A 16,177-nucleotide genomic window follows, 5' to 3' on the forward strand; every position below is an offset into this window, starting at 1 on the left:
ACGGGTAGGCGTTGAGAAGAAGCATTTTACCTGTCCCTTGGGTTTGAGGAGGGATATCAGAATTATCTGACTCAGAATGGTGTACCAACTGGTTGTGTTACCTATTATGAGGTCTTGCCCCTTAACTTTGACTTTTACTCCATGTGATGGCATAAGCAAGCAAAGAGCGCTCTACTTTATGTTGTTCTGGAAAATATACTCTCAGTACAGGTGCTATTATATTAAACCAATGTTTGTTGCACAGAATATTAGATCTCACAAAGATGCTTTTAAGTTTATGCTTTCACTGAATGAACATTAATTCAGCCGCGTTCCCAGCAGGTAATAGTGTGGGGGCCGGGTAAGGAGGGATTTCGAGGGACGATGCCGAGGGAAAATCAAATATTTATTTAGCATTGTCCTTCGAAATCCCCCTTACCTGGCCCAACCGCACCCCTGCTGTTATCTGCACGGACCGCGGCTGCATCAAGTATGTTTTAATGTTGCAATTTTTATCTTGAAAGCAATGAATTTGAGGGAAAGTTTCATGTATTAGATTCCTTTTGGTTTGAATTTTAATGAACGTATGCAGTTAATTAGGTATGCATTATGTGGATTAGCTGAAATGTTTTTAACGCTGTCTTAATTAACGTTTTTCTGTGCTTATATGGCTGTGTTTATCTTGCAGAATAAAGATTTTGAACGGAACAGAACCTCACCATACCTGACTGAATGCACCTTTCCCTACTTACTACAGAATACATGTTTTTGGGGATGTTACACTGGAACCCCTCTCCACCGGAACTACTCCCCTGCTACAAGGTTACTTGCACATTTCTCGGGGTAAACAACCTGAAACACCAAATATCAATACATCTCCTACGCTTCGAATAGCACTGAGCAAGTTTAGCATCTGCCACAGAAATCTTTGGGCTCTGTAGGATTGGTGGGCATGGCAACTTTCCCACAGTGTTATCTTTATGCATCTGATACTTCTGATGTGCCTATCCTTAATATTTAAGATCAGAACAGTCTGGTAGATAGCCCCGGAAGTCATTTGTCCATTGGTGTGTGTTTTATGGTTTAAGCACTGCTTGTTTGACATTAGAGACAGTTAAAAGCCATCTGTGGGTGTCATGCAGTTTTTTACGAACAAGATAGCAGTCAGGAAGTCAGGGCAGGACGAACAGCATTTTTGCAACTGTACAGACAGAAAACCTGCTGTTAGGTCTCCATGGCAAACTCCGCGTCCTAAAGGAGAGCTCAGGCTCCTGCTGCAGATGTTCTGCTCTGACAGCTTTCGGCTACGTGGGAGGACATCTTTAGCTCTCTTTGCCAGCCACTCGGCAATGTATTGAGCACCACGGTGCCAGGTACAGACTTAACAACAGAAAAACAAAAGGAAGCACGAGCAAATTGTATAGAATGAAAAAAATAAAAATCTCTAGATTTCAAAAATAATAAATAAATAAATAAATTAGAATAATACACATGTTGAAATATTGTCATGTTTATCATTTATCCCAGTTTCTAAAAAAAATATTCAGCACAAACATTTTATGTTTAAGTTATCAAGGATGTTATAGTAATATTAAAATTATATTTCTATTTCATGTCCCTCAACATGTCCCTCAAGCGATTTTTAAACATCTTAGTGAAAATAGCGCCTAAAAGTACAAAGAACCACTCGTGTTCATCTGGTCAGCCCGACCATGATGGAGTGTGGGTGGATAGATGGGTCATGTTAGTCCCGCTGAAATGTTTCCTTCTAAGTCAGGCGCGAAGAATTCCATTCATTGTGGTGGCTGCAAGGAGGAGGCTGAGCATCGCTGATGGCCATCACTGTAGCCTAAAGAGTAGGTCAGGCATTTCTGAAAGTCATCTAATTGTCTCTTCAGTGTGAAGAGATAGTTAAGCAGCATACATGGTCATTGATGAAGAGAGAAGTGCAGGTCTTGCCTTGTCTGCCATCACTGGTGATCGCTGTCAACGTGAAAAGCAGGTCTTATTGGTACTTGGTGTTGTCATGGGCAACAGAATCCTGGTGGGAATGGGTCTGTTCACTGGTGTGAGGAGCCCAATATTGAGGATGTTCACCTTCTCTCCATGGAGGAGATTTCACTGATGCTAGCCAAGGGTCCAGAACCTGGGGACACCTCTTGAGCATCAGAACTCACTCCAGCAGAGGCCAGAATTACGGAACAGGCAGGTCCAGTTTCAAGCCAAGGAAGGTCCAGTTGCTGCTGCTCAGCTATGCTGTTGCATGAAGACCTCTGATGCTTCTTGTTTCCCTGCAGCTCACACAGACTGTCAGCCAAATTACCCTTGGAGCCACTATGGCTAGCCTGGAAGCAAAATATGCAGGTTCACTCTGCCATCTTCACACCGCAAGGCAGTCCTTCAAGCAGCAGGGCAGTCCTCTGTTAGTAGGACAGTGCTTCTGTATCTTCCACAGGTACAGGAGTGTTCTGTTGAGTAGCTCTGGATGTCCAATATTTATACCTGGTGCCAGCCTTTCTGTGGGGAGACTCCATGTCCGATCCTCACAACTAGTTCTTTCTCTTGGTCAAGGCTCCAATCTGTCTGGGCTGACAAAAGGCATAGCAGACCTGGTGTCAGGTTCCTTTGTGGTTGCAGAAGGCATTGCTCTTCAAAGTTGAAGTGGGGCTTCCCAGTCCTCCTGTCACAATGGCCCATCCTGTCCCATTCCTAAGTGCTCCTTGTGTCACTGTCTGGAAACAATACAAACCACAAAAGTAGAGTAATTCCTAATCATGTGACCCAGGACAATGGATGAAGACACAATTGCAGTGGTATTGTCAGAACTGTGACTTAAACTCTACCTTTACCATTAAAGAGGATTTGTGTGCATACATCATATCTCTATCTGCTCCCTATGTGACGTTAGCAAATATTAATTATCATGGTAACCCAGTGTTAGTCAATGGGGCAAGTTGGACTTAAAACAGTGAAAAATGACTTTAGCAATTCTTCACTGCCAGGACATGTACCACTTTAGTAGACATATCCTATGTTTTAAGTACAATGCACCATTCCCAAGGAGTCTTTAGGGCCTCCCTTAGAGGGGTGGTTTATAAGTAGTAAAAATGAAAGTTTAGGCCTGGCAAAAGATTTATTTTGCAAGGTGGAAATAGCAGTTTAAAATGACCTACAGGCTGCTGTGGCAAGCCTGAGACACGTTTTAAAAACATGCTTTATGAGCCTTATGACCCCTGGAGTTCACATGTTTGTCCTGGGTACAAGAGAGATCAGGCCCAGTCCTTCAGGGCTCTTCTCCAGTCTCAGGCACAGCAGGTACAGTCCTCATCCGATCTTCCTCAGGTCCAGGAGTATTTTGAAGTTGGTGCTTGGAGATGCCAGATATCTGCCTGGCATGCGTTATTAGGTGGGAATGACTCCCAGTCATGGCCTATTCAATGGATAAAGGTTTCTGGGGCTAACCCTACCAACTTTGGGCATTTTCAAGATGGCAAAAGGCTTTTGCAACACTCAACTATGGGCTCTGATTGCTTGATGTGTGCATGGAGAGTGTAATATGGCAATCCTAGTATCCTCCACATCTAACACTAACATCCAGTTAGGACCAGCAACTGTACCATCACTAAATACAGAGAGGAGAATTCTGGATGAACTAAAGCAGGGTTTTTCAGCATCCAGACAGAAAATACACAAGAATTGTTATGGTATCCTGTTTCCCTGCCTTTGGAGTGTGCCCTAATGTTACATGTGAATCCCAGAGACAGAAATCTGGTGGAAAAAAGCAGGTCCCTCAGCAGCCAGACAGTGGATGCATGCAGATGTTCTTTGCATCCTGTTATCTACCTGTCAAGTGCATCCCAATGTGTTATATGTAACTCAGCAGGGATCACTGATAAAATATCGACCTACATAATATCGACCTACAGGAATATCGAGTCAAAAATATCGAGGGCAAGAATATCGACATCCTATCTACAACCTGGTAAGTACAAAAATATCGAAACAATAATATAGATGTTAAAAATATCGATGTTAAAAATATAGTTTTTTTTTCTTTTAAAATATAAATGTGAAATAAAGTAAATAACACTAATAAATAAAATGTACATAGTTAAAAGTATCTAATAATGTTTAAAATTAATAAATAATACATATTTAATAATAATACATTAATTAAATATATACAGTAAATATATAATATATATATACTGAACAATAAATAGTAATAATTATTTTACTAATTTATAATTTAATAAAATATATTTTAATTTACTAATACATTTACAAACATAAAACAATAACATAAATAAAATGTGAAAAATATAAATAATTAAATATTCTTTTAATATTTATAACATTAATTATTTAAAACGTTGGATAGCGTAAGGGTAATAATTACTATTCCCACTCCAGAGGGTGCAACTGTAGGGAAAGCGTTGGATAGCGTAGGAGTATAAATTACTATTTCCACTCCAGAGAGTGCAACAGTAGGGAAAACGATGGATAGCGTAGGGGTAAAAATTACTATTCCCACTCCGGAGAGTGCAACGATAGGGAAAGCATTGGATAGCGTAGGGGTAAAAATTACTATTCCCACTCCTGAGAGTGCACCAGTAGGGAAAGCGTTGGATAGCGTAGGGGTAAAAATTACTATTCCCACTCCAGAGAGAGCAACAGTAGGGAAAGCGTTGGATAGCGTAGGAGTAAAAATTACTATTCCCACTCCAGAGAGTGCAACAGTAGGGAAAGCGTTGGATAGCGAAGGAGTAAAAATTACTATTCCCACTCCAGAGAGTGCAACAGTAGGGAAAGTGTTGGATAGCGTAGGGGTAACAATTACTATTCCCACTCCAGATAGTGCAACAGTAGGGAAAGTGTTGGATAGCGTAGGGGTAACAATTACTATTCCAACTCCAGAGAGTGCAACAGTAGGGAAAGCGTTGGATAGCGTAGGGGTAAAATGTACTATTCCCACTCCAGAGAGTGCAACAGTAGGGAAAGCGTTGGATAGCTTAGGGGTAAAAATGACTATTCCCACTCCAGAGAGTGCAACAGTAGGGAAAGCGTTGGATAGCGTACGGGTAAAAATTACTATTCCCACTCCAGAGAGTGCAACAGTAGGGAAAGCAATGGATAGCGTAGGGGTAAAAATTACTATTCCCATTCCAGAGAGTGCAACAGTAGGGAAAGCGTTGGATAGCGTAGGAGTATAAATTACTATTCCCACTCCAGAGAGTGCTACAGTAGGCAAAGCGTTGGATACCGTAGGAGTAAAAATTACTATTCCCACTCCAGAGAGTGCAAAAGTAGGGAAAGTGTTGGATAGCGTAGGGGTAACGATTACTATTCCAACTCCAGAGAGTGCAACAGTAGGGAAAGTGTTGGATAGCGTAGGGGTAAAAATTACTATTCCCACTCCAGAGAGTGCAACAGTAGGGAAAGCGTTGGATAGCGTTGGAGTAAAAATTACTATTCCCACTCGAGAGAGTGCAGCAGTAGGGAAAGCGTTGGACAGCGTAGGAGTAAAAATTACTATTCCCACTCCAGAGAGTGCAACAGTAGGGAAAGTGTTGGATAGCGTAGGGGTAACAATTACTATTCCCACTCCAGAGAGTGCAACTGTAGGGAAAGTGTTGGATAGCGTAGGGGTAACAATTACTATTCCAACTCCATAGAGTGCAACAGTAGGGAAAGCGTTGGATAGCGTAGGGGTACAATTTACTATTCCCACTCCAGAGAGTGCAACAGTAGGGAAAGCGTTGGATAGCGTAGGGGTACAATTTACTATTCCCACTCCAGAGAGTGCAACAGTAAGGAAAGCGTTGGATAGCGTAGGGGTAAAATTACTATTCCCACTCCAGAGAGTGCAACAGTAGGGAAAGCGTTGGATAGCGTAGGGGTAAAAATTACTATTCCCACTCCAGAGAGTGCAACAGTAGGGAAAGCGTTGGATAGCGTAGGGGTAAAAATTACTATTCCAACTCCAGAGAGTGCAACAGTAGGGAAAGCGTTGGATAGCGTAGGAGTAAAAATTACTATTCCCACTCCAGAGAGTGCAACAGTAGGGAAAGCGTTGGATAGCGTAGGAGTAAAAATTACTATTCCCACTTCAGAGAGTGCAACAGTAGGGAAAGTGTTGGATAGCGTAGGGGTAACACTTACTATTCCAACTCCAGAGATTGCAACAGTAGGGAAAGCGTTGGATAGTGTAGGGGTAAAAATTACTATTCCCACTCCAGAGAGTGCAACAGTAGGGAAAGCGTTGGATAGCGTAGGGGTAAAAATTACTATTCCCACTCCAGAGAGTGCAAAAGTAGGGAAAGGGTTGGAGAAGGGTAGGGGTTAAAATAACATACTTATAAATAAAAGCTTTTTTTAGAAATGAAAATTTAAACTATTAAATAAACATAAACCATACACAATACCTATACATAATTATTAAAGACATGATTATCAAATTATATGTAGCCCAAATTAAATATAAAAAAATACCAATTTATATCATTTAATGACCAATTAATAATTAATTATCAATTATATTATTAACAAAACAATGAATTTAAATACATTATTACTTAATTACATTTAAATTACTTCCCACCATATTCCCCTATTAACCCATCAACCGGCAACAGAACACATGTATCTATTTATCAATTAATGACAATTATTTACCAATTAATTAAAATTAATAACCAATTAATTAAAATTAATTAGCAATTATTTCAAATTAATTTATAATTCCAACTTATTAATAAATAATTAAACATAATTAAATTACTTCCCACCCTATTCCCCTATAAACCCACAACCCGCTACAAAACATATTTATCAATTAATCAATTAATTACATTTTATTTCAATTAATTAAAATTAATTAGCAATTAATGATAATTCATTTATAACTCCTACTAATTAATAATTAATTAAGCATAATTAAATTACTTCCCACCCTATTCCCCTATAAACCTACAACCCGCTACAGAACATATTTATCAATTAATTAAAATGAATTTCCAAATAATTAAAATTAATTAGCAATTAATTTAAATTAATTTATAACTCCTACTAATAATAATTAATTAAACATAATTAAATGACTTCCCACCCTCTTCCCCTATAAACCCACAACCCGCTACAAAACATATTTATCAATTAATCAATTAATTAAAATTAATTTCCAATTAATTAAAATTAATTATCAATTAATTACAATTATTTTATAACTCCTACTAATTAATAAATAATTAAACATAATTAAATTACTTCCCACCCTATTCCCCTATAAACCCACTGCCCGCTCCGGTACTAAAACATATAATTTGCTTATAAATAAATGTATTAATATATAAAATGAATACACATATAATATTATTTATTTTAAATACTTAAGTAACACATATAACACATATATAATAAAAAACAAAAAAATCATACAAATATCGATATTAGTGTCATCGAAATTAGTGACATCGATATATATGCTATCGATATTACTAACTTCGATATTACTTACATCGATATAAATAATTTAGATATTACTTACCTTAGGGTCGATATTCTGTCCAACGATATTCTTGACATCGATATTCTATACCTTCAAAATTTCTAACACGATATTTTGGTAGGTCGATATTTACAACTCGATATTTTGACTGTGTACCCTCAGCAGACCTGTCAAGTAGCCTTAGACAATCAAGCAGGATTTCTCACTGTAATGTCAAAATAGGATGCACATAGCCACCACCCTGCACATTCAGTGAGGTTCAAATTTCATCTCTGCCCATTCAGGTCATTCAATTGTTTGCCAATGAAAGCATTGCACACAGCAGGACAGCCATAACAGCACCTATAGCTCCATATTAAGCCATAGATTTTTGAAGGGGTTTATTCATTAGACCTTTGGTTAAACCAACCATCTTTTCTTTGGATATGCCTTCGGTTCTTAGGGTGTAGCAAGCTCACCTTTTTGCTCCTCTTTCTGAGATCGATTTGAAACTCTTATCACTGAAATTGTTCTTTTTGGTGGCTATGATTTCAGTGCAGAGATTGGGTGAAACGGCCTCTTTGCGACACATCCTCTTTACTTGATAACTTTTTCAGATAGTTTGGTTTTGAAGTTAAGGCCAGGGTTTCATCATAAGGTGATGTCTTCTTTCCATCGTCAGCAAGAAATAACGCATCCTTCTTTCTTCCCAATTCCCTCTACTCTCGAGGAAGAATCATTGCACAGGTTGGATGTTTTGAGGGCAGTGGACATGTATTTGACCAGGATACGTGATTTTAGAAAATGTGTTCATGTTAGCATTTTTCCGCATGGACTAAAATCTTAAACTACAACTCTGAGTAGATCTATTAAGTCTTTGACCTCTATGATATATGTTTCTATACTGTGTTGCCAGGATTGTTTCAATGGCAGATCAAGACATGGAATGGCAGCTTTATAGGTGGAAACCTGGGGAGGCTCGATTACAGACATATGTCAAACAGTCAATTGTGCTAATTCATCTACTTTTGTCTCACATTACAGGTTGGATGTGGGAAATTGTGAGTCATTGGAATTTGGCTCCTGGTACTAGCGATAGCCATGGCCTAAAGAATGATTCTCTCAGTACTTGGCAGCATTTTATTACATTTGTTTCTGCATTCGTTTGGGAGTTCTGTTGTTTTTGGAACCTGAATGCTTCCTATTGCTCAAGTACATTCTTGTCTAGTAAGTAGTGGTATGAAAAAAGGGTTGAGAAGGAAAGAATTTGCTTACTAACCAGTAATCCTCATTAATCTGAATAGCCTTCACTGGCTATCTATCAACAAAAGAATGACTTCCAAGCTTCTTACCCATGCCTAAAAAGCCCTCCAAAAGGCGGGACCTTAGCACCTCAATCACCGTCCCACCAGACATGTCCGCTCCACACAACTGACTGTGGCCAACATCCCACGGTTTCTCTAGACCACGGCTGGGGAAAATCCTCCTCCTACCTCAGTGCAAAGACCTGGAACCTCCTGCCTCTGCACCTCCGGCAATCCCCATCTTTGCCACGATTCAGGAAGAACCTCAAGATCTAGCTCTTTGACTGAACTGCAGACCCCCCACTCAGCATCTTGAGACCCTCAGGGGTGAGTAGTAGCACTTCAAAAATTACTGATTGATTATGAATGAATACTTACAGCCCTCCCTCGCTTTCCAATTGCAACCTCTTTTACCATTGAGATGAAATGTGGTAGTGTGGGCTGCCTCCCTCTTGCACACATGGATAATAGGAGGGGTTTTAGGGGGAAGGGCCTATGTTGATTGGCTTAAACGGGGTCACACGGTGCCTAAATGTGTATTAGGACATCTCTCTAGTGAGTACTTGTAGACCAAAGGGTATTCTGCATAATCAGCTTTCAGATAAGTAACCATGGGTCAGTTGTAGGTAAATGCATGTTTGTGATTCCTTAATAGCGATTTTTAGGGAATCGCTATTAAGGAATTGCAAAATGCCATGTAGGTAGGAATCGCAATATATTGCGATTCCTTAATATTCCGATTCGCAATTAAGTAATACCTTCCCATTCATTGGGAGATTAGGAATTGCTCCCGCAATTTGCGAGTCATCAAGAGGTACTCGCAAATTGCGTGCGCAATTTCAAGGGTGCCAGGGTTCCAAATGCACCCCTGAAATGTGCATGTGTGCACATGTAATGTGGAAGCGGATTCCACAATCCAAATAGCTCACAAGTCCATGGAATCCGCTCCAACCAGGTTCTAAACAGGGGAAGACTAATCAGTATGGGTATCCCAGTTTAAGCGTGATTTCACATGGATCACACCTTCTCCCAAGACGGGATGGAGTGATTCAACTAAAAAATCAAAAAACAAAGGAGAGGCTACCTGCCCTTTTCATAAATAGAATAGGGCAATTCTCTGTTCACTTTCCTTTCAGGGGGGGGGGGGACGTAGCCCTGAAGAAAGTCCCGCACCAAACATGATTGGGCATTCAAAGGACTGAAACATGTTGGTCCAAGGGTCTTAGGACCATAATATTTCAAACAACCCTACTGTTTCTTATTTTTAATATCCCTGTCAGACCCTAGACTAAAGGGATACTGGGGTCTGCCAGAGGATTTTTTTATCTTTATCCCCCTTGCCAGATGTATTATCTAAGTGCTCCCTGAAATATTGGTTGAGCCCACCACAACCTATAGGGGTCGTGGTGTCCTGATGATGAAGCATGACACCACTAGGGTGTGTGAGGGAAAATTAAACAAACAGAGCTTTTTCCTCTACCACTTTGTAAGTGGTTGCTTCGTATAGGGACATCCCACCATCTCCCTTTATATATTACCGTTTTTATGAACTATATTTACGGTAGGACTAATAGTGGAGTACTTTAACGTGTATTGGCCTTCCTCCTCCTGCCTACTATCTAGTCTGGGCTGCGGCATCACTTTAATAGGGTGATCCAAGGCGATTTATCAACCATAATAATCCCAAGGCGTCTCTATTCTTGTTCCTTTTCAGTTTGCTACTTGCATACAACTTCCCCATAATTTTATGCTGCCAAAGCCCATCAGAGTAAATTGCAGATGTCCTTTTCTGCCTAGCAGCAGAAAATAGTGCCATTTCTCTACAAAACCACCATTGCAACATCACTGGCATATCAGAGAGCTGGGGCGGAGGAATTTGTATGGGTGCTCTAGCCGAAATATTGATCTCACAATCTGTGAACTTCTTGATGTAATCTGCATTATTAGCCTAGGTGGAACATAATTATCTTAGAAACCTGCAGCTGATATTTGCATCCGTAGTCCTAGGACTGGCAACGATACACCATTTTTCTTTTTGTTGCCACCAAAAACACAGAATACAACTTTTAAAGGAGGATCTGGGGGACTATATTTATCGACCTGTCAAGCTCATACCCCTCATGAACTGTACTACAACAACAAGAAAACTTGGAGGTCTAGAAAGTTGAGAAAAAGAAGTGGCCACAAGGAAACATCACACACCACTATCACCAATAACGGTGGTTGACCATCAGTTGTAAAGAAGTCCTATCAGCCCACTCATATGGCGGAACATCGTCATCTAGGAACTTATCAGCAGGTTCTTATATGGCCAAGCCCATAGGTCATTGCTTGGTGCCAGTAGATCCTGATCTGAAAGAAGATGTGTCCTCACTGAGAGTGGTACTGATAGGGTGCAGTGCTCAAACAGATAAGTGAGTGATTAAAATGATGGTCAGGGTAGAAAAATATGTTTATTAGTATCTCCCCGGACGTCAGATAAAAGAAGTGTGATGACAGTGTAAAAATATCACTGTACAGTAAGCATATATGATCTAGGCCAACATGTTTCTGCCGTTATGGTATTAGTTTACCGGCATTCTTCAGGGCCAGGCTGGAATATCAGCTACTGCAACATCCGCTATTATTAGGGTGAAAACATAATCAAAAGAAATTATATAACATGATTGAAGCAAGTAGAATTGTGTGGCTAAATGAACCACCCTACCGTATCCTCGTTAGTAACCATGTAACGAGCAATCCTTTCCTGCAAACATCAAGAAAAAGGAACAATTTTGTGACAACAATGGAACAACAAAAAAATGTTTTAACCAGATGTGTGAACAAAAATTGTGGCATTCATTTACTCAGTGGGCCAGTTAATTTTATAACGGCCAAGTGGAAACCTGTGCATAGTATAAAGTCACATCCAGATAATCTGTGTACAAAAAAGTGATAAATCTGACATACACTTACCCAGCTTTGTGTGGGAAGTAAGCCTCACCTCACCCGTCAACGGCTCGGATAAAGAGGCCCCGCTCTATTGGACATATGGAGAAGGACAATTTCAGAACATGATAGCTGTCACTGTCTCAATATGTATTGTTAGAAATTGAGAAAAACTAAAAAACTTGGTTGTTCAAATATAGCCCATTGGTCCCAAACAAACGATATGCTGCACTCAGAGGGCTGCATTCAACTAGGGATATTGTTGTTAAATCATATTCCCAATACATGTCATGTTTAAGTTTGAGGGTTCAGAAAATTAGAATTGTAGAATATATGAAAAACATCTCTAGAGTCTAAATATAGACTGCAGAAAATGATTTTATTGTTAAAATCAAATGTCAACTCAAAGCCTCCTAAGCTAAACCATAGGTCATGTAAACTAGCCTGGGTGGAGCTGCCAGAAGAAACTAGGGCGATTCAAGAGTCTAAAACAACACACAGGTCCCTGGTGTCCTCGTGTCCTTACCTGTCCGTCGATGCCTCCAGGAGTGTGCCTGAACCGAAGGGGAGGTGCCGACGGACGGGAGGAAACACGTTTTTATACGCCCGCTAATTGGAAATGGCGCTCGTAAATTCCCAACACCTGCAGGTTAGAGGAGCGGCAGTGTATTGCTCGATTTAGCGCGCATGCCGCGAGGCCGTTGTCTTTGCCTCGAGCATGCGCAGTATGCTGAATTCTGCAAGGCGGAGCATGGAGTTTGCTCCGGAACAACCAATCCTGGTGCGGCGCAGGCCAGTTCAATTCTGGGCATGCGCGCGGAGCAGACGCTACGTTGGGCCGAGAACAGATGTCTCAGCCTAGCGCATGCTCCGATTAGTAAAATACGGTGTTTGTGCTGCTGACATGGCTAGGTGTTTGACGAATATGATGGGAATGAGCCCGGTTTTGCTAGATGTTGAGAGATATGTATTCTTACGCATATGTTGGTAGAATAATATTGTCATGGAGATAGGTTTGCATTTATAATTATATATTTATGTTAAAGATCTTCTCATATGCTGGAAGATAAAGTTTGATCTTGCCACTAACTTGTTGCCATTGCGGAATAACAAAGCTTATGTACATACAAAATAACTACAAATTAATTATAAAGAAATATAGAATGAAAACCAACAGGAATACCTATCATATGTCGGTTTCAATACTATTGGTCTGGTCCTAAAAGATGTGTGTATTCATAGGACGCAAGACCTTTTTCTTACAAAATGTAGTATGCATCTTAAAGTGACGCGATCAGTTTACCAGGGTATGAGAAAAGGTGCATGTCTAGTGGTATAGCACACATCTTCGATTGAAAAAAAGTGGGTGAACTGTATCTGGTGCTGTAACTGAATTTATCAACTTTCAGAGAGACACCCAAGGTATATTATCATTCAGCCCCTGGACATCCGTCCTAAGTTTAAAAATCCAACGCTGTTCCCTGAGGAACAAAAAACGTGAAACATCAGTTACGTGTGGGGGAATAAACGGTTGTTCCAACACCACCCATTTAATTTCATCTGCTTTATGTTTGAGCTCCAAAAAGTGATTGGTTAAGCGAGTGGATTGTTTATTGCACTGGATGGTGCTTTTGTGCTCGCTTATACGGAGCTTAAGCTTCCTGGTAGTATGTCCGATGTACATCAGCTTGCACGGGCATGTGATCATATAGATCAACTTGTCTGAATTGCAGTTAGTGTGGTTATTTAATCGCCACGGTCTGTAGGTCCCTATGTCTCTTGTCAGGGTTTTGCATGTCTGTGGACAGACGGCGCACCCTCCACATGGGTAATGACCACGTACCGGTTCTGTGTTCCAAAGGGTATTGGTGACTTCTTTTCGATGGTATCTTAGCCTGGTGTGGACCAGATTATCCCTGATGCTAGGACCTCTTTTAAAGGCAAACAGGGGACGTGGAATATCTCCCGACGCTGTGTTCAATATTTTCCAGTGTCTAAGGACAATTTTCTTCACATCATTGGAAAGGGTGTTGAAAGTATGTACCATGGTCATACGATCTGCAGTTGTTTGTCTATTCTTGGGTTCCATGAGCGCTTCCCGATTGTTGTTAGACGCTCTTTTGCAGGCACGTCTGACCAGATGGTTCGGATAATGTCGTTCCCTTAGCTGTGTCGTCAAGTCTCTTGCATGTTGTTGAAATAGGGTCTTGGAGGAACAGTTCCTTCTGACTCTTAAGAATTGGCCTACCGGTAGGTTGTCCCGGAGTGCCTGGGGGTGAAAACTATGATAGGACAGCAAGGAATTGCGTGACATTGGTTTATGGTAAAGTTCACTTTGTAGGCATCCTGTTCCTGGAAAAATCAAAATATCTAAAAATGGAAGTTTCTCTTTACTTGATTCCATAGTGAAATTAACATATTGATTTTGTGAGTTGAGCCAAGTATGGAACGACTCAGCGTCATTGGCAGAGCCTCTCCAGATGACTTATCACGTCATCAATATATCTTCTCCACAGCAACACCTGATGGAGAAAAGGGTTGCTGTGGTGAAGGACGTGATCTTGCTCAAATTGATGCATGTATAAATTAGCAAGGCTCGGGGCGAAAACGCTCCCCATAGAGGTTCCAGAGACCTGCAAAAGAAGTTCGTCCTCATATTGGAAAAAGTTTTCCATCATGGCCAGCGTGGCACATTCCATGATGAACCCTACTGGGGTGATGGTATTCAGTTGTCTTGATTCAAGGAGACTCCTGAAGCATTCCAGTGTCTCTTGCTGTTGGATGCATGTGTATAAAGACTCGACGTCAAAACTGACCAGGAGGTCAGTCGTGACGTTGAATTCCACTGCTGCCAATAGTCTCAGAACGTCACCAGTATCCTTCAAATATGTTGGAGTTTCTGATACGATCGGTTTTAAGAAAAAATCCACAAACGTGGACAGAGGCTCCAGAAGTGAGCCTATTCCCGAAATAATGGGACGTCCTGGGGGTGGCCTTTTTTCTTTATGTATTTTAGGTAGGCAATAAAAGTAAGGTGTTACAGGATGAGTCGTAATCAAGTATCTCGCTTCTAGAGGCGTGATCCAGCCTTCACTTGATGCTTCTTCAATAAGATTTTTGATCTCGTGTGCAATCCTGGTAGTAGGGTCCTCAGTAAGGCGGCGATAAGCTCTCGTGTCATTAAGCTGCCTCAAACACTCTGCCACCAAAAACACCCCTTAAGGCTGGCCTTGGAAGGTCCATAGAGTACCAGCAAAGCAAAATGGGGTAATTCAAGAAGGATGCAGAGAATGCTTGTAAACAGTGGACTTAAGCTGTAAAAGCTCCGTCAAGAAAGTTTCAAGAAGCCCTGAATGCTCTCTTTCCCATTTAGGAGGAGTGGAGTCTGCTTCCAGGGAAAATAATCAGATCTCACCATTAAAGACGGAGCAAGAACTCCCATTTTGTCATGGGAACTAATGGACGTCTCCATTGCTTGTCACACATTTCAGGGCAATCAAAAAGCTTCATTAACCATAGTAAAATAGTTTAAAACCACTGTTTAATATCCATGTGGCTTTGCTACATACGGGTAGGACTTTCATTGGAGCAGGGCATTCCCGCAATAAGCTAGAGAAGGAATCGTCAGAAGAAAGGGCTAAATGCTAGGTTAACATGGATTTCTTGCCTTGGGTGCATGGTGTTAGTACTCCGGGTGCATAGTGCTAGTTCTGTTATATTCCTATTTTATTTGTTTTATGCTTCTTCATGACAACACTTTTCCTATCAGTAACCATCTACCTTTCCATCCTCATACATCCTTTCCCTCCCTTTGGAAGTTTCTTTGTATGTTAAGGCCCATCCGATCCATTACAATATAAAATATAAACTGAAAGTGAGGACGGGGGAGTCTTCTTGAGCCACCTTTACAAATTTTATATTTAAATTCCATAGTACTGAATTAATTCGCTGAGACAGAAAGCAAAGAGATGAACTGCTAAGATCCACACCTGCCAAGCCTCAGTAGAACACGCATTTCTTCACATGCTAATGTCTTTGGATAAATTCCTGCTGCTTTTTTTGTAAATATATTTTTATTGCAGATAAAATTCACAGTTGTATATCGGTCAACAATAGTGCAATCGGTGGTGGTAGCACCGAGGTTAAGGTAGTGCTGTTACACTGTAGTGTAGTTCCTAGTTTCCCACTAGGCCCTGCGCATTGGAATAACATAAACAGTAGTATCGACATAGAAGTGCGGATCTTCCAGGCCTCTACTGACTATTCTAAACTTAATTGGGTTTGTTACCAACTAGCTCAGAGGTCACTGGATACTTTCTTGACTGAAATAGGAAGTGATCAGCTTCCCTGGCACAGACAAGAAGGGATTCAGTTTTCCAACAACCGTGCAACATGACAACTTTGCTCCTCAGATCAAGAGTCAAACTCTAGGGTCGTGTGAAACAATAGACAGTTATTTTACTCAGTCAGGTTAGTGCAG

This window comes from Lissotriton vulgaris, chromosome 8 (genome assembly GCF_964263255.1).
Source record: "Lissotriton vulgaris chromosome 8, aLisVul1.2, whole genome shotgun sequence".
Classification (NCBI taxonomy): Eukaryota; Metazoa; Chordata; class Amphibia; order Caudata; family Salamandridae; genus Lissotriton; species Lissotriton vulgaris.